This window comes from Papio anubis, chromosome 17 (genome assembly GCF_008728515.1).
Source record: "Papio anubis isolate 15944 chromosome 17, Panubis1.0, whole genome shotgun sequence".
Classification (NCBI taxonomy): Eukaryota; Metazoa; Chordata; class Mammalia; order Primates; family Cercopithecidae; genus Papio; species Papio anubis.
Window position 1 is genome coordinate 57,907,606 of NC_044992.1, and position 21,585 is coordinate 57,929,190.

General features: G+C 39.4%; 1 protein-coding gene across 16 annotated transcripts in view; it reads right to left on the reverse strand.

Moving 5' to 3' along the window:
- Positions 1–21,585, reverse strand: part of CEP112 (centrosomal protein 112) — a 551,317-nt gene that overhangs the window by 273,496 nt on the left and 256,236 nt on the right. The window lies entirely within an intron of this gene.

Consider the following 21,585-nt stretch of genomic DNA (forward strand, 5'->3'; position numbering starts at 1 on the left):
GAGCTTCCATGCAGCAAAAGAAACTATCCTCAGAGTGAACAGGCAACATACAGAATGGGAGAAAAGTTCTGCAATCTATCCATCTGACAAAGAGTTAATATCCAGAATCTACAAAGAACTTAGACAAATTTACAAGAAAAAAAACCCCCATTAAATAGTGGATGAAGGATATGAACAGACACTTCTCAAAAGAATACATGTATGCAGACAACAAACACATGAAAAAAAGCTCATGATCACGTCATTAGAGAAATGCAATCAAAACCACAATGAGATACCATCTCACGCCAGTTAGAATGGCGATCACAAAAAGTTACGAAACAACAGATGCTGGAGAGGATGTGGAGAAACAGGAACACTTTTACACTGTTGGTGGGAATGTAAATTAGTTCAACCATTGTGGAAGACAGTGTGGCAATTCCTCAAGGATCTAGAACCAGAAATACCATTTGACCCACAATCCCATTACTGGGCATATACCCAAAGGATTTTAAATCATTCTACTATAAAGACACATGCATGGCTGGGTGCGGTGGCTCACGCCTGTAATCCCAGCACTTTGGGAGGCTGAGGCGGGCAGATCATGAGATCAGGAGATCGAGACCATCTGGCTAACATGGTGAAATCCCATCTCTACAAAAAATACAAAAACAAAAACAAAATTAGCCGGGCGTAGTGGTGGGTGCCTGTAGTCCCAGCTACTCAGGAGGCTGAGGCGGGAGAATGGCGTGAACCCGGCAGGGGGAGCTTGCAGTGAGCCGAGATTGTGCCACTGCACTCCAGCCTGGATGACAGAGCGAGACTCCATCTCAAAATGAAAAAAAACACATGCACATGTATGTTTATTGCAGCACTATTCACAATAGCAAAGACTTGGAACTAACTCAAATGCCCACCAATGATAGACTAGATAAAGAAAATGTGGCACATATACACCACACTATGCAGCCATAAAAAAATGACAAGTTCATGTCCTTTGCACAAATATGGATGAAGCTGGAAACCATCATTCTCAGCAAATTAACACAGGAACAGAAAACCAAACACCCCATGTCCTCACTCATAAGTGGGAGCTGAACAATGAGAACACATGGACACAGGGAGGGGAACATCACACACCGGGGCCTGTCGGGGGGTCGGGGGCTAGGGAAGGGATTGCATTAGGAGAAATACCTAACGTAGGTGACGGGTTGATGGGAGCAGCAAACCACCATGGCACGTGTATACCTATGTAACAAACCTGCACATTCTGTACACATATCCCAGAACTTAAAGTATAATAATAAAAAAAAAGAGTTGGAAAAATCAACAATATATTTCTAACCATAAATGTATTGTTATTTAGAAGAAGAAAAGTATGCAAACTCTTGAACATACACACTTATAACAATAAAATAATGTATGAATAATAAGGTAAAATGTATTTTGCATCTCAGAACAGTGAAGTGTTATAGTGATTTATATTTATTTAAAATTTAGGGGTTTTCCCCATATTATTCTACTATTGGCAATATTCAGAAAAAATAGTATAAACATTTTCTCCTAATAGATACTACACCGAGTAAGAAAGTTTTCTTTATTTAAAATAAATGTATACGCTTTGTTCTGTGTCTCACACAACTATGTTAATCCTAACAAAAGAGATATTTCAAATTGTATTGCTGTTATGACATTTTGCTCAGGAAGCTGAGTGAATGAATAACTGAGCTGGAATATTTTTAGTTCTTGGACATGTTATTTCTACTCAGTGTTACACCACCAAGGATCATTATAATAAAATTATACACTTGAATCAAAATCATTTAAGTATGTAACACACTGAAGGGAAATGGGAGGTAGAAAGTTCTACTGAGATCTTCTTGAAAGCCTCAGAAATATTGGAAGAAGGAATGTGACTTAAAACTGATTAAAAGCAAAATATTTTATAATATTCTAGAATAAGAAAAGTAACCAAATGAGCTATAATTGGGGCAAAAGAACTGCAGAATTTTCTGCCCACAGAAAACACATGACTAGAACTAGCTGTGAGACCGTTAGTAATGATACCTCCTTGTTCTGGTCTCTAGTATTAATGCACTTTCACAGTAACTTTCTAAACAGAGACATTTGAAGTTTCTTATAGACTCATGAATGATCATGCCCATGTTCAAATTTCACTTTACTCATTTTTAAAAATCAGGAAAAAAATGAAATAGTGATCATCACATTTCAAGCCTAAACATAAATAGTCATAAATGATTATTAGTTTGATATTTTGCCAGGGCCTATTGCTCAGTGATTCTACTTAATGAACAAATCTCAAGGTTGCCAAAGCCTTTTAAATATCATTCACTTTTACCTCTCCTGCTTGAGTGGAGAATAATTTTCAATTTAAAGTGCAATAGCTCAGGCTTCTCTGCTAAGTGCAACACTATGTGGGTAACTTCTGGATGTCATGAGCCCTTTGTGGTCTTTTCCTAGGCTTCCGCACTGTCAGTATCTTCTGGCAGGGGTGTCTTCTCCAGATAAATGGTAGAGTCCAGAGGAGAAACCCTAATGTTGGGGGAATATCTTGACAATGGCATTCGTAACTGCAAAGGACATCTTCAAGGTAGATCTGTAAATAAAACGTTTTACTGGTGCCTAACCCCATCCGTGTAAATAAATGTTAAAGAGTCATTTGGACTTTCCATTTGTCCTTTACTTGTGGACACATCTCAAAGGTGAACACAAAATAGCACATCTTCTTCGTGGTGGACTAGTAGATACTTTGGTTGACCAACAGTAATGTCTAATGGAGTTAATGATGACCAGGAGGTGGTAAATTCTGGACATTGTAGAGGACATAAAAGCAGACAGAACCCACAAAATGAGTATTAAATGGTTAATAAGCCTTCTAAGTTAAGGGGTGTGGGGTATCCAGACCCATAATACATGCTACGAGGGAGAACTGGAGGCACCATGATCGAGGACCCTGCCTAATTAAGGTTGGCTAAGGAGTTCCCTGTAATAAAAGAGGGAAGGCTTCAAGTTCCACAATCCAAAAGCACTGAGCTATGAGACAGATAACAACACCGGGTATGTGCCCACCGTAAACATATTAAAGCAGACTGGCATGTCTTCCAGGGACAATGGTAGTGTCAGCCCTCACTTGCAAGCACCTGGTGGCAACTGATAGTCCTCTGAGATGCTAGGGTTGACAGCTTGTGGTTGGGGTTCATCGCCTAGAAAATACTGGGCTGACTTGTAGGAAATTGTCATTTTTGTAGGTCAAAACAGGAGATGAAAAAGGGGCCGGATGCAGTGGTTTACACCTGTAATCTGAGCACTTTGGGAGGCCGAGGTGGGCAGATCATCTGAGGTCAGAAGTCTGAGACCAGCCTGGACAACATGGAGAAACCTTGTCTCTACTACAAATACAAAATTAGCCGGGCGTGGTGGCGCATGCCTGCAATCCCAGCTACTCTGGAGGCTGAAGTAGGAAAATCGCTTGAACCCGGGAGGTGGAGGTTGCAGTGAGCCGAGATTGCACCATTGCACTCCAGCCTGGGCAACAAGAGTAAAACTCTGTCTCAAAAAAAAAAAGAAAAAGAAGAAGGGTCCTGCTCCACCCACTATGCTACTCCATAATACAGGCTGAACTTGAAATTCAAGAGTAAAGTTCTCCAGTTCTGAAGTCCCTAAAAGCATAAGCCTCCATTTCAGAACAGACGAAATCCTTCTACAGCTTGATGATGATATCTTCACTCCAACTGAACTTTCATGTAAGCGCCTAAGGGCAAGAGCACATTCTAGGTCCCAAGAAAGACCAAGATGGAGCCACTGGACATCCAAGTCCCGAGGGATCTTGGGATATACAGTTTAAGTCCTGGTAACTGTTTTACAGTGAAATTAGTGCTAGCGTATATGGCCTGAACCACTTTTAATAATCATTTAAAGAAACAGAAAAGGAAATGGAAAAAGTCATTTCTTCTCAATATACAATATGTAGAAGACTAATACATCCCAATAACATAACTTAATGTGAGGAACACCAGCGCTAGAAACATAAATTATAGAAGGATGCACCCTAACACATTGAAAAGCGGAAATGATGGTATAAAATACTAACCAAAATAATCTTGAAAGTAATCAAATTACAAACTCTATATTCTACATAGCCCTGGTGTAAAAATGGGTTAAAACTAGAGAAAGTAGTGAGAGTGGTTCTCCATATTCTCTGGCTAGAAAAGGAGGAAGAGAGGCAGTCACAGTTAGATGCCCTGGGGTTATATCTGTCCTACAACTCAACAATAATTGCTCTCCCTTAAGTGAATAGAAATATGGAAGTTTAAGAATTTGGAGGGACTTAGAGGCTAGCTAGTACAATGTTAATCTTAATCTAAAAACCTTCCCTATAAAACCATGATGGTTGGTCATTCAGCTGCTGCTGGAATGACTTTACCAACAGGAGAATAACTGTATTCCAAGAGAAACCGATGCCTCATACTGAACATACTTGGCACTGAAACTTCTGGGTAAAGATAATAGGGAAAACTGAAAATTGTGAAAAGAACAAAAACAAATGTTTAATACAGAACATGAGAACATTCACTGGCAGTGAACAACCAAGGAAAGAAGAATAATGACTTGGCCACAAATTTCAAAAGGAGGTAGTCAAGGAAAGAAAGAGAAGATTCTGACATGGTTTGATGAGACATACTCTTTTGTCCCTATACCCTAGAAGTAGAACTGGTAAGTTGAAATTATGCTGAGGATTATTTTCCAGTATCCCAGTTTTAGAGAAAAATGAACTGAAGATGTATCATTCAGTTGATATTTTCCCTTCTGCCTGGGTGGAAGATAAGGAGGACAATTTCAATGGAGTAAAAATGGCTACGGGAGAGAGATAAATAAAGTTAGGAAAGTAGGAAACTTGGGCTGATTCTCTCTGATAGAACATAAGATTTAGAGTTCACATAAAAAATAAAACACTCTCTAATACATAGAAAAACCCCGGTGTAAGACATTAATAAATTGATAAAAGACAGAGCCAGTATCAGTTTCTCTAACAGAAGTTGTTCAGAACTGCAACTAAGCTCTTTTTCTCCATCCCTATCATGATCTCATAAAAAAAGTAAACGCAATGAAATACCTGTGCCTTCATACTGAAATTCAGAGGAGGACAGACAGGCTGAAAAGTAGTCAAAGAGAATTCATGAATATTATATCAGTCCGTTTAACAGATGTGGACACAGGTGCCCACGTTAAGCCCAAGCAAGATGAGGGAGAAAAGTATGAAAACTAGAGAAACATCAATTACATTAGGAGAAAGGTGAACTTAGCGACAAAGAAGAGGAAAAGAAGAAAGTAAGGAAGAGGCCCATCGTTAAAAACCAGAAACAATTATAAGAGAACTTAATAAGAACATGAGTGTAATGAAAGAATAATGCAAGGATAACAAGATAAAACAACAGAATTAACTAAGGACCCAAATAACTCCATCACAAAATTGATTCTAAATCAGAAACAATGAGCTGAATAAACATGGTGAAAAATCAAATCATTGACATAGATAAAGGCTTGAGGTAATCATAATAAAGGTCCAGGAAAAAGACAAAGAGAAGCTAAAGTAGAAAGAAAACGTGAAAAGAAAATCCATGTAAACACAGACTATGGTATCCGAAAATTTCCCTAAAATGAATGAAGAGATGAATGTGTATATCAAAAAGACACACTGTAGGCCAAGAAAAATAGATTCCAATTGAGGAAAAGAAACATGAAAAAAACTCAAGGACTATAGTCCCCAAACCACTCTTGAAAAAAAAAATAAAATAAATAAAAAAAATTGGGGATAAATTTCAAGCAAGAGATGACCAGAGAACCTGTTTTAAGACCAATGTTTTCACCAAAAGGCAATGGATGATGTGTACAAAGTGTCGGGGGAAAAAAGAATGATCAAAAAATTTTATGCCCAGCTAAGATATCCTTCACAAATAAGAGAACACATAGTGATGCTCAAGCATGCAAAAACGCAGTGAATACAACTCTAAGCCCTTCTTGGAAAAGCTACTTGATGAAATCTCAGTAAGTCAATAATAGACCAAAATAAGAAGGTATGACGTTGTGCACAAATCCTGGTGGTGAGCACATAATTGATTTAAATAAAAAGCTAAGTTTATGTAACTGTGAGAATTATGGTTATGGAACAAAATATAAATGTTATAAACTTCAACAATGTATGAATAATACTATGGTTGACAAAATAGACTGATATAAGTAGGTGGAAGGAAGTATAGGCAGTTTAATTTTTCTCCAAATAAGGAGTAACTAATGCCTTCAAAATTGAACCACAAAATTTAAAAATTACTCTAACTTCAATGTATTTTTAATTTCTAACATTCTAAGAAATAATCTCTTATGTGGTTAAAAACATGTTTTTCTAAATTTTAGAAATCTTTCCATTTCCACTGGGCACAGTGGCTCACTCCTGTTATCTCAGCACTTTGGGAGGCCAAGGTGAGATGATCACTTGAGCCCAGGAGTTTGAGACCAGTCTAGGCAATGTACCAAGACCCTATCTCTATAAAAAATAAATAAAAAAGAAAAAATGAGAGAAATCTTTCCATTTCCCTTGTTTCTTCAAATAATTTCACATGTAATTTAATATTTCAATTAAAAGTGGCAAATGTAGCACGGTCCTGTTTCTAGAAAATTGTTTTTGTCTATATATCTACTTATTCTTCTGTTTATCAATCTCTCATAGAAATTTCTAGAATAATGCTCACCTAAGATTAATAGCAGTTGTTTCTGGAAGGTAAGATTTGGGTAAAATTTTTGCTTTCTTCTTTGTGTGCAGGACCACGTCAAATGCCAGCAGCTCCCTTCGGGGGCAATATTTACTTCTGGTGGCAGTGCAAGACTCTTAAACAAGGGATGTGGTTTCTCTTATAACAAATGGGTTCTGGGTCTGTGAACCGACTCAGATCTGGGAAACTTGGTAGAGGACTATGATTTTCCACCCTAAGTGGAAAACTGTTTTATTTTCACTCACCAGTTCTGGACGTTTTTCTTGATGTTGTACAAGCCAAGTAGTATTCTCACTGGCTCTCTATCTTATCTCTCAGAACCCAGCTCATTATCACCACAGATCCCTGCAGGCAAGACACCTGAAGGGCCTGTCTAGCCTTACTGTCCAGTACAGTAATCACGTCTACCTTCCATCTGATATCCAAGTGCCCCACATAGTGCCTGCCATTTTGGAACCCAACTTTCCTGTTGAAAGTCGGCAGCTCAGTTCCATAGCGCATCTCCTACCATTAGCCCCAGAATACAGAGGAAACCACCATGGACCTGGCTCAGTGCTATCAGTGCCCCTCCCACCAGTGCACCTTAGCACCCTAGTAAAGGCCATATCCTCTAGGCCCTCTCATGCACTGGCTTCTCTAGCCTAAAGCAACAAAACCACTCTCATATTCTCACTTTTCTGATACTTTGACCCTTCCCCCATAGTAAGCCAAGGCAGTTCTGTCATGACTGAAGTAGCAGGGAAGTAAGTAGCAGAAAGACTACTGCCTAGTAAAAATCACAAACAATTATCAACATGCCACATTTAAAAAAAATAAAGATGAAGGACAGTTCAAACATTGTAAACTCTATCCAAAATTATATTGATCATCAGATTAACTGTTCAAGGGACATGTTGCTTTAAAGCATTGGCATTAATAGATGGTGATTTTTCTACAGGGCTTGCCAGGTAACACTTTCCTCTCATGTTCTACTCAAGGGCTCTCTGTGGAAAACCTTTGCTTCTTGGTTGTAAAATTTAGTACTAATTTTATTAGATTGGTGCAAAAGTAACTGTGGAAGTAATTGTTGTGTTTGCCATTACTTTCATGGCAAAACCCGCAATTACTTTTGCACCAACATAATATGTAGGTCATTAGACTCATGATGTTAAGATGCATACTAAGAAATAGGCAACAGGTACATCAGGCCCTGGTATTTTTCATGTAATGAGATATATATTTAACATCATCAGGTTATGTCTCTGAACAGTTTGCATCTGCAAAATTGCACACTTGAAATGTCAAAATAAGTTACTAAATTTGTTAGAGCTGCAGACATTTTGTGCTAATGGGGCAGAGTCTACCATAAAGGCAGTAGTTTCACTAGACTGATTTCATATCCTCACTAAAAGATGTTGGAATCTTTCTTTTTAGTCGCAGTTATATGATATAAAACATGCTATTGGATACTTCACTATATGAGAAAGACTCCCTTAAAGATAAAACTAAGGACATATACAATCTTCTCTGAGTCTCTGGAGTCAGAGTAAAACTACATTTTAGCACAGAAAATACTACAATCTGGTCTGACTTTCTGAACACTTTAATAGAAATAGGCACAAAAAAATTGTAAAAAGCAGGCAGTGTGTCAAGAACAGAAATAGAATGTGTCATTTGGGGATGGCCATGTGGCTCCCAGATTAGATATTTGCTACAACAAAAAGGGCCATCCATGAAATCTGTCAATCAACAGTTCAGTTTAGGTATGGAAGTTCTCCTTATTTAAAAGTTTAATGTTGCTGTGATAACCGCTGTTAGAGATGGCACCAGGGCCTGCCAGCATACACTGCTTCTTCATTCCTTTTCCTCTCCAGCCAACCATCAACAGCCAGGACTACTGCCTGCTGAAGCTCCCGAAGCTCATGATACAGGGCAAGCAGAAGGCTGGAAGCACAGCTGTGATGAGCAAGCTGATAGATGAAGCAAGGCTGGAAGCAGGCGCTATCTCCTGCAGTTATCTTCCCATTTAACACTTCAAAACACTTCTCTGGCACCTGTAGGTGATGAGTGACAATCACCCTGAGCTTTTAAAACTTTTTGAAAAATGAGCTATTACTTTCTGTGTTTTTATCTGCCAGATCTCAGTTGAAACTCAGGAGGAACCCAGATAGTCAAATGCTTCAAAAGGAGTTTTTGTTTTCATGGTTTAATAATGGACAACTTAAGCCACACAAATTGAGAAAAGTAACTAAATTTAATTAACATTAATTAACTAATTAACTAAATTAATGAACTCCATATAGAAGGAGTTCAAAATTTTTAGGAAAAAAAGTCTTAACTGTATATTTTAATTCATTTTACTTTGTGTGTTTCTCTAAAACACATTCAGTGTCTGATGAAATGTCCATGTATTAATCTAGTATGTCACTGCTTTTGAATGAACATGAAATATAAAAATCATGTAAGTTTGCCAGTTAGAGTTCATAATTTAGAAGGACGAATAGGTCAACAGGGTTATAAACTCCTCCAATATATAGCACTATTTCTTTTTACCTTCCTTATCTTGCCTACCACAATGCTTTGTAAACTATTCATCATTTTGAATGAAACAAGGTAGCATTCGAAAAACAGAATTACAAGTAGGCAGAGACAGCTGCTTCATCTTCCCCATCACCAAATTGGCTGGTCCACCTGCAAAGACCCTGCCTTACCTATGGCTTGGACGCATGGCTGGCCTTGCAGCTACCTAAGGCGAGTTCCTTCATCTTTACACTGGATTCCATTCTTTCTTGCCAAATTAAGCATGTTGCTCTTGAAATTATCCCACCACTCTCTGCATCATCAATATTTCCTTCTCCAGTGGATCAGTCTCATCAACAAGCAAACATGTCTTTAGTGTATCTCATTTTTAAAACACTTTCCCTTGACCCCATATGTCCCTCTAGATACCACCCATTTCTCTGCTCCCTTTTCTTTCAAAATTCCTCAAAACGGCTGCTCACAACCCATTGTCTGTCCACCCACATAATTCAGGCTTTGGTTCCCACATTCTACTGAAACCAGTGTTGTTAGGTGGCTGAAGACCTCGCCATCCAGCGGTCAGTCCTCAGTCCCCATCTAACATCCCTTCTTGGCAACACCTGAAACAAGTGGTTACTCACTTCCTCCTTCCTGAAACACTGCACACGGCTTATGGGAAATCCCACCCTCTTAGACTTTCCTTTTACCTCACTGGTTGTTCCTTCTCAGTCTCTTTTGCTGCTTCCTCCACCTCTTCCTCATATGTAAGTGTTGGCAGCCCCTAGACTCAGTCCTGGAAGTTCCTTTCTCTTCTCTCTACTCATGTCTCAGTGTCTGTCACCACCATCCACCTGGCTGCTCAGCTGGAAAACTTCTAGGTCACATTTTAGCCCCCTCTTTACCTTACATTCTATTTCACATCTATTGACAAGTCCTGCCTGCAAAACAGATCCCAAATCTGACGACTCGCCATCTCCCCCACCATTCCCACCCTAGTCCCAGCCCAGGTAACCTCTAACCAGCCCACTGCAATCATCCTCTAACTAGGTCCCCTGCTTCCTCTCCTGCCTCCATCATAATCAAAGCTCCACACGGCAGCTGGAGAGATCTTTCAAAAATGCAAACCAGGCCAGGTGCAGTGACTCACACCTATAATCCCAGCACTTTGGAAGGCCGAGGTGGGTGGATCATGAGGTCAGGAGTTTGAGACCAGCCTGGCCAACATAGTGAAACCCTATCTCTACTAAAAATACAATAAAAAATTAGCCGGACGTGGTGGCAAGCACCTGTAGTCTCAGCTACTAGGGAGGCTGAGGCAAGAGAATCACTTGAACCCAGGAGGTGGAGGCTGCAGCGAGCTGAGATCATGCCACTGCACTCCAGCCTGGGTGACAGAGTGAGACTCCACCTCAAAAACAAACAAAAAAAAATGCAAACCAGATCTTGCTCAAATGCTCCAAAGGCTTCTCAACACACTCAGAATAAAATCCAATCTCCCACTACAATCCATAGGATGTGATAAAATCTACCCTGTACTGTACTTTGGCTCCTACCACTCTCTTCCAAGTTCACTCCATTCCAGCTACAAACTAACCCATCTCTCATGGCTGTTGCAACTGCTCTTCCCTCTGCCTGGAATGTTCTTTCCTTACCTCAGGTTTTTGTATGGTTTCCTCCTTTACTTCATCCAGGTCTTAATTTGAATATCATTTCAGTAGAGTCCTTCACTAACAATCTTAACTACAATAACACCTTGTATAAAATAATAACCATTTATAAAGTAGCCCTTTCACTCACACTTTAGCTTATTTTTCTTCACAACAGTTATTATTACCTCACCCTACCTTAAATTTTGTTTTGAAAAAGAGGTGCGTGCGTGTGTGTGTGTGTGTGTGTGTGTGCATGCTAGTAGTGGTGGTTGGTAGTGATAGCGGGTAGTGGTAGTGTTTTTCTCCATCATCATAAGGGTAAAGACTCTATATTTTGTTCACTGTTATATCCTAAGCACTTGTGTTTAGCACAAAGTAGTCACTCAATAACATGTGTTAAATAATGAATGATTGAGAAGGCATTAGTTCTACTTTATATTTTAAATGTACTTAAAGAAGGTACTACTTTATATTTTAAATGTACTTAAATAATGAGTTAGTCCATATAACTATCTAGGAAAACTTTTTTTTTTTTTTTTTTTAATCTGTCACCCAGGCTGGATGGAATGCAGTGGTGCTATCAAAGCTCACTGTAACGTTGAACTCCCAGGCTCAAACAACTCTGGAACCTTAGCCTCTAAAATAGCTTGGAACACAGGCACAAGCCACCATACCAGTCTATTTTTTTTTTTTAATAGAGATGGGGGCCTCAATACATTGCCCAGGCTGGTCTCTCACTCCTGGCTCCAAGCAATCCTCCCTCCTGGGCCTCCTGAGTTACTGGAAATACAGGCATGAGCCACTGCACCCAGCCCATCTTTGCTCTTTTAATATTCACTCTAGCTAAAGGTGCCACTTGTTTTAACCTAGATGAGAACAGCTTCAGGTCAAAAGAAAAAAAAAAGAGGAAGATAGTGTCTTTCACTAAATATCAGCGCCCATTCTATGACTCTAGGCTCCAACCACTGGACCTGGACACAGGGGCCCAGGCTCTGTAGCATCACTGCCTGGGCCTCTGAGTCTGGCAGCCTAACGGCTGGGAATCTGGTACTTTGCCATTGCCTGCAGGACCAATCTGTGACTTGCGGTGTAGCTGCATTCCCTGAATTTGGTGCTTATTCAAATAAGTAATTTGAAAGGAAGCACCATTAGATCAAGGATTGCATTTGTCTCGATCACCACTGAGGACACCACAGGGGCTGATATGTAGTTGGGGTTCAAAAATTATTTATTATGAATTGGAAGAGGAATGTCAAGCAAAAAAAGACTTTCAAAAAGAGTATGATAAGGTGAGCAAGAATAAAACAAAGAGAGTAATAGCAGCATACTGGACATACAATAAATCATATATATCTAGAAATCGGTAAGTCATATGGAAATCCATTTTGAAGGGATTTTAGGGAGCCCCACAAATCCACGGTCATTAACCTCATCTGGAACCTCAATACTGAAGAGAAAGTTTACGAAGTCTTTCTACTAGGATCAGTCTTGCTATCACCCAAATAATTTCAAACAATTCCCACTTTTATTTGCTCTCCTGTCCATGTAAATCCTCCAGTCTCAGCAAATGATCTTGCCGCCTATCTGACAAAGAAAAACCTCAGTAATAAGAAAGTCTTCATCTGCCTTTTGCAGATCCACAAACTTCTACACACCTGGCCTTCCCTTCTTTTCTCACCAGGCACAGGAGAGAGACCTGGCCATCATCAGAGGCTAGCAGCTCCCTGCGTAATGCGGGTCCTGCCCAGTATCTCTACCTTCCTGGGAACATATGCTAGTGAGTGTCTTCCTTCTTTCCTCCCTCTCTTCCTTTCCACCATCTCCTTTTCCAGTGTAGACTAAATAGTTTCATTTAAAAGAAGCCTGGCCGAGCGCCGTGGCTCACTCCTGTAATCCTAGCACTTTGAGAGGCCAAGGCGGGCGGATTGCCTGAGCTCAGGAGTTCAAGACCAGTCTGGGCAACACGGTGAAACCCCATCTCTACTAAAATACAAAAAAAAAAATTAGCCGGGTGCGGTGGCATGCGCCTGTAGTCCCAGCTACTTGGGAGGCTGAGGGAGGAGAATTGATTGAACCTGGGAGGCGGAGGTTGCAGTGAGCCAAGATTGTGCCACTGCACTCCAGCCTGGGCGACAGAGCGAGACTTTGTCTCAAAAATAAATAAATAAATAAATAAAAATTTTAAAAGCCTAAGCTTGAAGGTTATACCACCTAGCTAATTAACGACTAGAATATTTACAAAGGACAAGGATTGGGAATCGCGTGCTATCTGCTTTTTAAATATCCCAACTGACCTTCACTTAAAATTTCCTCCTTGCTTATCTTGCATAATTTGTTTTGTCTTTGCTACTATCTTTGCTACCAAAATATTTTAAGTTTTAAATAATGGCGGCTTGTAAGAAGTTGGCCCTTCAGTGTTTTTTTGTTTTGTTTTGTTTTGTTTTGTTTCTGTAATCATTGACAATAAGCACTTATTCTTTCTGGAGAGCTGGCCACTTGTTTATCTGCTGAACTACATTTTTCCTTCAAGGCTTTGTAGTGGAAAGCAAAGATATAAAATACAAGATTAAAGAATGATATCATGGAGTTGCCAAAGAAATCTCTGTAGTCCAGGAAGTCCTAGCATGCCTGCTTGGTTGTTTGTTTCCAACTTGAATGAGGTTTGTGAAAAGACAATTAGAATTGTCTTTTTGTTCCAATGGGTTATACAGGAAAGAAACAGGAAATCTTGATGAAAGCTTGGGCTTTACAGGATATTTGTGTGAGCATTTAGCCCATGTGTTTGATGTTTTTCTTTCCACATCTGCACACTTTATGCCTGGATTTTGGCTACGATACTTTAAAATACTACTTTGCTGTTTTCACTTCATTACAGTTTCTGGCACGATGCTTTCTGTAAGAGAGGGGCTCAAAAATTAAAACTGGAGAAGGAAACTGAGGCCCAGAAGGCACAAGTCCATTCATCTCCTCTGAATGTCAGTCAGTTCCCTCATTATAAAATGTGAGGATTAGACGGGATAAATGCTTTTAAAACTTTTCCACCAAAGTACTCTTAGCAGCAGTGAAGATGAATAGGACCCCCCTGGGGGATCTGAGGGCATAGCCTGAAGCAGCCTCTGCAAGCTGGAAGTTTCTTTGAAATGTCCTATTTTGTCTTAAAAATTCATGAGAACTTTGCATTTTACAAAACAGGAAAGTCTATGTTTGTTTTAATAGGAATGTTACCTCAATAGTAAAACTACGTTGCTTTCCCACAATCTAACTGAGTGAATGCAGCACTCCAAGAAGCATGTACGCAGCCTCAGGAACCCCCAGCACTTGCTCACACTCCCCCCGGGACCACCTTACCTGAGTTGGAGAAGCGAGGGCCCAGATGCTCGGCATCTAAATCCCCTCCTGATGTGAAATGCTATCATCATAACACTTACAATTTTACCTTTTAGAGAAAAAAACAAAACAATAGAAAAATGTTCACACTTCCATTTGAATGGCAACTGAGAAAGTAGGCAAGAGTCCTGACACGGGGAAATCCAGCCAGACAGGTACCTAAGTCAGCGGTGGAACGAGAGAAGTCGGTCTGTCAAGAGGGGCTGGGAACTAATCAGGCAGATGAACAGAAAGCCCCAGAATCCTGGTTTTGGAAGCGACCACTGCAGTAGGACAGCCCCCGTAAGGCACAGTACCCCTCCATAACACTCCAAAAATACACCGCAACCCACTCACACTGGAAACTTACTTTCTCACAAGAAAAACTGTTGCACATTTGAAGGAAGAGTTCTTCAGAAAAGAACTACCTTGAAACAATACGAAATATTCCTCACGGTACCATCTATATATGGGTTCAATTTCTGCCCCCTGGAACTCTGTGGGAGTGCATTTAGAGTGGGGTCAAGAGCAGGGTTCTATGAACTGTGTGGGACCCTGGGCCACTTCCTTAAATGGATACTTCAGTTTCTACAACTAGAAGATGAAAACAATAAACAGTGGCAGCTATCTCACAAGATTTCTGTGGGTTAGGCGCAGTGGCTCACGCCTGTAATCCCAGCACTTTGGGAGGCAGAGGCGGGCGGATCACCTGACGTCAGGAGTTTGAGACCAGCCTGGCCAACATGGCGAAACCCCGTCTCTACTAAAAATACAAAAATTAGCCAGGAGGGGAAGCACACACCTGTAATCCCAGCTACTTGGGAGGCTGAGGCAGGAGAATCGCTTGAACCTGGGTGGCAGAGGTTGCAGTGAGCCAAGATTGTACCACTGGCACTCCAGCCTGGGTGACAGAGCGGGACTCTGTCTAAAAAATTATATATATATAACTGTGAAGATGGGGAGTGGCTCAATATGTGTAAAGCATGCAGAGTAGCCTGGTCCAGGGTAGATCCTAATAACTGTGGGTTTTTAGGATTTTTATCACACAGACCAAGCCCAATGCTCCCTGAAATTCAGACCTTAAATTTACAGAGAGATATGCAATCCTCCCTTTGAGTATCCCCTCTGACATAGTTCCAGACCTTTCTATATTCTGAAAACTCTTCTCTGAACACGTTCAAGTTTGTCAGTGGCCTGCTTAAAATGTGGTGACCAAAATCGACCTATTCCTTATGTGACCTGAAACATAAACAATACCTGGGACTGTATCTGCTAGCTCTCTTGTCCCCTGTGTCCCAGGCACCACACTCCCCTTATCTCTGTGGCTCTCTGTCTTCCTTCTACTTTTGCAACTGATTTTCTAAACCAAAGCATGGCATTTTATATTCAACCCCAATAAACGTAATCTTCTTAATTCCAGCCTGTTTAAAGCTGCAGAAAACTCATTTTTTTTTTATCCTGCATATTAACTATTCCTCAGAACTCTAAGCATTGGGAAACTTTATAAACTTTTTTTTTTAATCCCTTATCATCCTCGACTGACTGAGAGACACAGAAATCTCACTTCAGGTTGACACTAATCATTCAGAGATGGCCCTTTGAACTATCACTTAACCACATAAAGGTACCAATATTCGAACCACATTTCCCCAAACTGCCTTCATGCAGACACCGTCAGATGGCTCCATGAAAGCCAGATATATTACATCTACTCCTATTTCCTTATCTACCAGCCTGGCTACCCTGTTCAAAGAAGCAAATGAGCTTAGTTTAATCGGCTTCATTCTTAGTGTACTCATGCTGGCTTGTAGAGCTCACTACTGTATGCCTATCGTTTGTCATGATAAACTTCCACAGGAAAAAATCCGAACAATTTGTGGAGTGGTCAGGGGAAATACCGTTACAGTTAATACAATATTCTGCTGGAAAAAAAAAAAAGCTAACTAAAAATGTTTGTATATTGTCACATCAATAAATATTCCCCTAAAATGTACTAGTTCATACTCCTGCCTTCATCTTTCCTTAGTGAACTACCACCTGGGATCTTCGTTCTCAGCATTGACTCTAATGTATAGGCCTCTAGATATAGAAAGAATAAAAACAGGTGAAATCTGCACTCACCTGAGGTACGCTTGTGTGTGTTTTTTACATTCCTGTTATATACTACATTTGTGTCATCTTTTTTCATGAAAAAAAAAAAAGAAAAATTGATGCAGTGGTATATGCCTTCCATTAATAGTATCAGTTCTTTAAAGAATTCATCAGTATCCCTTCCTGTGTTAGTATTATTTTTGATCAAGAAAATACAAAGACAAAAATTTGATAGATTTTAAAATCTATCATTCTGAGAAAAGCCTTTGAAGTTTAATATGCTTCCAAACAAATTTATATACATTTTTTACATTGAAAGAGTGAAACTGTCACGACGTGGATAATAGGGGGCATACAAAAAAAGAATTCACCATGATTTCATTCTCTAAAAAATAATTAACAACATTGTTTTTATATTTCTGTCTGATTTTTGAGGTTAAGGATAATTGGGTCAGAGGGTGTAAGCACTTTTCATGACTCTTGATACAAACTGCCAGAATCCTTTCCAAAAAGCCTATAATGCCACTAGCATGTATAAAAGTACCAATTTCACTAAACTTTTACCGACTTTAGATGGCACATCATGGTTAATTCTAATTTGCATTTTTATTAACACCAAGGCTAAAGATGTTTCTACACAGCTGTTCACTTGATTCATTTCTTATCTCTTTCTTTCCTTTGCCAGGTCACTTATTGGGACATTAATGATTTTCTTATGATTTATGCTAATTACTATATTTATCTGCTAATTATCTTTATATATTATACATGTATTAATTTTATAAGGAGAGTTACTCTTTGCCTAAGATATCTGCTTCAATTATTTCTTCAATTACTTTTTTAACTCAAAATACTTTTTATTATTTAGTCAAATACATTTAAATTTTCCTTCGTGTTTTTTCTTATTGTGTCTGACTTTCAAAGTCAGTGGTGTGCCAAAACAACTACAACGTAAATGCAAATCAGGTGCTGACATCATTTGGCCACACTTGGTTATAAATTTGTGACCCATGTGATTATCATCAAAATGGGAATATAATTTTAAAACTCCCACAGAGAATTCTGTTACATCTTATACTCACCTTGTAGTATAATAACCTCTGATTAGCATTTGTGTTACATAAAGAGCTTTAAATTTGGTTTTCCCTTCTCCCCTGTTCCTTCATCAGTTTACATAGAGGAGCTGACATTTTTCTTATTTTTCTTAGTGCTTCTAATATTGTTTTTAATCCAAAAATACCTAAATTATACTTTGTAACTATAGCATAATAAAAAGTAACATTCATTGCCCTTCCTTAATATTTTTATTTACATTTGATTAATAATTACCTCTGTTTCCCTCCCTCTTACCACCCCTTACTCCCCAATTCCAGCTTTCTTCATATAGTTTTCTGAACCTAGTTTCTAAAACCAGTTTCCAAGCCACTTCCTCCCATTACTAAAGTTGTGGAAAACACCCTCCATGGCTCTTTAGATAAAAGTGTATTTCAGGAGAAATACATATTTTTAATTTGGCATGTGTTAGAATGACTTTCAGTCACCATCACATATTAATCGGAAATTAACTACTTCATTTTTATATAAAACCATTTTTTAAAAAATCTGATAGAATAACTCCATTGCACTGGCTTTTGCAGTTAGAAAGTCTGAAGTTATCCATACTTTGGCACTGTTGAAAATAATGTGTCAGCTCTATCTTCTATCTTTTCTTCTCTTTTAGGCTTTTCACTTATTGGTTATTTTTTTACATTGCATATAAATTGTTTGAATTTATTTTCTATTTCATTAATCCAAATTTATTACCCACTTAAAATGCTATAGAATACAATACAGACCAGGCACAGTGGCTCATGCCTGTAATCCCAGCACTTTGGGAGGCTAAGGTAAGAGGATTGCTCGAGCCCAGGAGTTAAAGGTTGCAGTGAGCCATAATCGCACCACTGCACTCCTGCCTGGGAGACAGAGCAAGACCCCATCTCTAAGAAAAAAAAAAGAATATAATATAAATGCTCCAAAATATTTATTCCATTGTGTTGTTTCTTAGCATTCATAATTTTAATGTTTTACTTATCCAAGTAATGCATAACATATGCTCATTATGAAATTTGAAGTAAAAAAGGTTATTTAGAGCATACAATGAAAGTCTCAATTCATCATAACCCTAACCCATAATTCCAGGCCAATTCCATAGTCATGTATAATCTTACAGAATTTTTTCACTGAATTTACATATCTAACTTTGAGACACAATGTTTTAATTTTACATCAATGGGATCATAATATACAAAGTGTTCTAAGAAGTGCTTTATTTCCCTCACCAACGTGTCTTAGAAATCTGCATATGTTGGCACCTTCAGATTTATATCAATCTTTTTAATAAGTATATTGTATTCCACAGTAGGTATTTGGCATTATTTATTTATTTATTTTTGAGACAGAGTCTCGCTCTGTCAAATCCAGGCTGGAGTGCAGTAGTGCCATTTCGGCTCACTGCAGACTCCGCCTCCCGGGTTCACGCCATTCTCCTGCCTCAGCCTCCCGAGTGGCTGGGACTACAGGCACCCACCACCAAGCCCGGCTAATTTTTTGCATTTTTAGTAGAGACGGGGTTTTGCTGTGTTAGCCAGGATGGTCTCAATCTCCTGACCTTGTGATCTGCCTGCCTCGGCCTCCCAAAGTGCTGGGATTACAGGTGTGAGCCACCACGCCCGGCCAGCATAATTTATTTAATCATTCATTTTATTTACAACTTTTTTCAATATTACAAATAATCCTCCCAAAACATGGATGAACATGCATCTTTTTGCACATGTAGAAATATTTCTATAGGATAGGTTCTAAGAAATACAATTTGGGGATTAAAATCTATATGAATTATTTTTTTTGGAACAGAACATATATCTCTTATATATGAATATGTAAATATAAAGTATACATATTCATATGTGCCTATGTGTCTGTATATGTGCACACATGATTTTTAAAAATAAAATGGTAAATCTCGTCTTCTAACAAAAAGTAACAGGTCCTTGCCCCATCCCACTCCTGTACTAGTGGCAACTCTTTTAAAACACGTCTGTGCTCCTTTCTCTGGTGATTACTTCCCTGCCTCTACAAAACATGCTACAGAGCTCTCTAATTACCAAAGCTAGACACTCCTTATAGGTTTTCTACTAGGACAAATGGGGATTTAGCTCATTTACACTCCCTCGCTCCTCTCTCCCACTCTTGTCACCATTTTACTAGTTACTCCATTCCTCTCAGTTCCTCCAGTGGTCAACCTTGTAATGAGGAATATACTAAAACCTCTGTGTTTTGTTTCATTACATGGGCAGCTGCTCAAACCCACACTTCATGATAATACCTCAGTGCTCTCACCCTTCCCCTCCCAGGCCCTCCATCCCTTTCTTCCACTTCCATACCTAGACCATCTTAACCTTTACTGTTAGAATAGCAAGGCTGGTGATATGGTTTGGATGTGCCCCCACCCAAATCTCACCTTGAATTGTAATAATCCCCATGTGTGAAGGGCGGGACCAGGTGGAGATAATTAAATCATGGGGGTAGTTTCCCCCATACTGTTCTCGTGTTAGTAAGTAAGTCTCACAAGATCTGATGGTTTTATAAATGGGCGTTCCCCTGCACAAGCTCTCTTGCCTGCTAGCATATAAAAGGTGACTTTGCTTCTCCTTTGCCTTCTGCCATGATTGTGAGGCCTCCTCAGCCATGTGGAACTGTGAGTCCATTAAACCTCTTTCCTTTATAAATTACCCAGTCTCGGGTATGTTTTTATTAGCCGTGTGGGAACAGACTAATACAGTTGGTAACATCTATGCCCTGTTCTGTAACCCTAAGCTAGTTTTTAAAGTTGAAAACAATAAATGTCATCTAATTATTGTGTCTATGTACATATTGTTCAATGATGAATATTTTGTCTGCCAAAACTACATTTCCTTTTTTATTGGTCCTGTGTCATAACACCTGTGCTGCTTGATAAAGAATGTACCTTGAAAACCCAGTTCCAGCATCTTCTATGTTTTTACATTTTCTAAGTTTGCAATTGTAGTCAGCATGGTAAACTGTTTTATGCTAACCCCATTTGATGGTCTTCTCTGTGATGCTCCTTCCAGGCGGAGGATTACACCAGGGAGGCCATGTTTGCTTTGGCCAATAAAATCTGAGTAAACTTACTTCTGGGTCAATGTTAGAAGCCAGCAGATGCTCAAAATATTTCCTTTTCCATTTCCCATAGCAATGTTCCAGATAGTTCATTCTAAAAACTGGACTCAAGATGCCATGACATGGGTCAGAGCTGCAGTCAGTCCTCAAAGGACACATGACATAAGTATGAAATAAGCCTTTTTTGTTCTAAGCCACTGAGGTTTAGGATCATGTTTACCAAAGGAAAACCAAGCTAAAAATTAATAGTAATTTTAAGTATTTTGGGAATAAGCAGAAATATATTTTTAAAAGAAGAAAATAAAACTTTGTATTACTAAGTAAGAGGCAGACCACTGAGGACAAAATCTCAACTCCTTACACATCCTGGTCCTAACCTCCCTCTTCCCCTTCATCTCCCACAGCAGGAACTTTTCTCCCCATACTCTGGCTAATCTGGTCTTCATCATCAGTTATCTTCCTTGAACACTTCCAGCTTGCTCTCTTCTCAGGATCTTTGAACGTGCTGTTCCCTCAGACTGGAATACTATTTCTCCAGAGCTCATGGCTGGCTCCTTCCTAGTTTTTAGAACTCAGCATAAATATCAGGGTTTCCCTGATCAGTTATTCAAGGCTGGTAATCCCCTTCCCACCCTCCACCTGGCAAAGGCTATAAAGGTACCATTTTTTCTTCTACATAAGTCACTCTTCAGGCCGGGTGTGGTGGCTCACACCTGTAATCCCAGCATTTTGGGAGGCTGAGGTGGGCAGATCACCTGAAATCAGGAGTTCAAGACCAGCCTGGCCAACATGATGAAACCCCGTCTCTACTAAAATTACAAAAATTAGCCGGGCGTGGTGGCGTGTGCCTGTAATCCCAGCTACTCGGGAGGCTGAGGCAGGAGAATCGCTTGAACCCAGGAGGTGGCAGTTGCAGCGAGCCAAGATGGCACCACTGCACTCCAGCCTGGGTGAGAGAGTGAGACTCCATCTCAAAAATAATAATAATAATAATAATAATAATAATAAAACTCACTCTTCAAAATTATTTCACT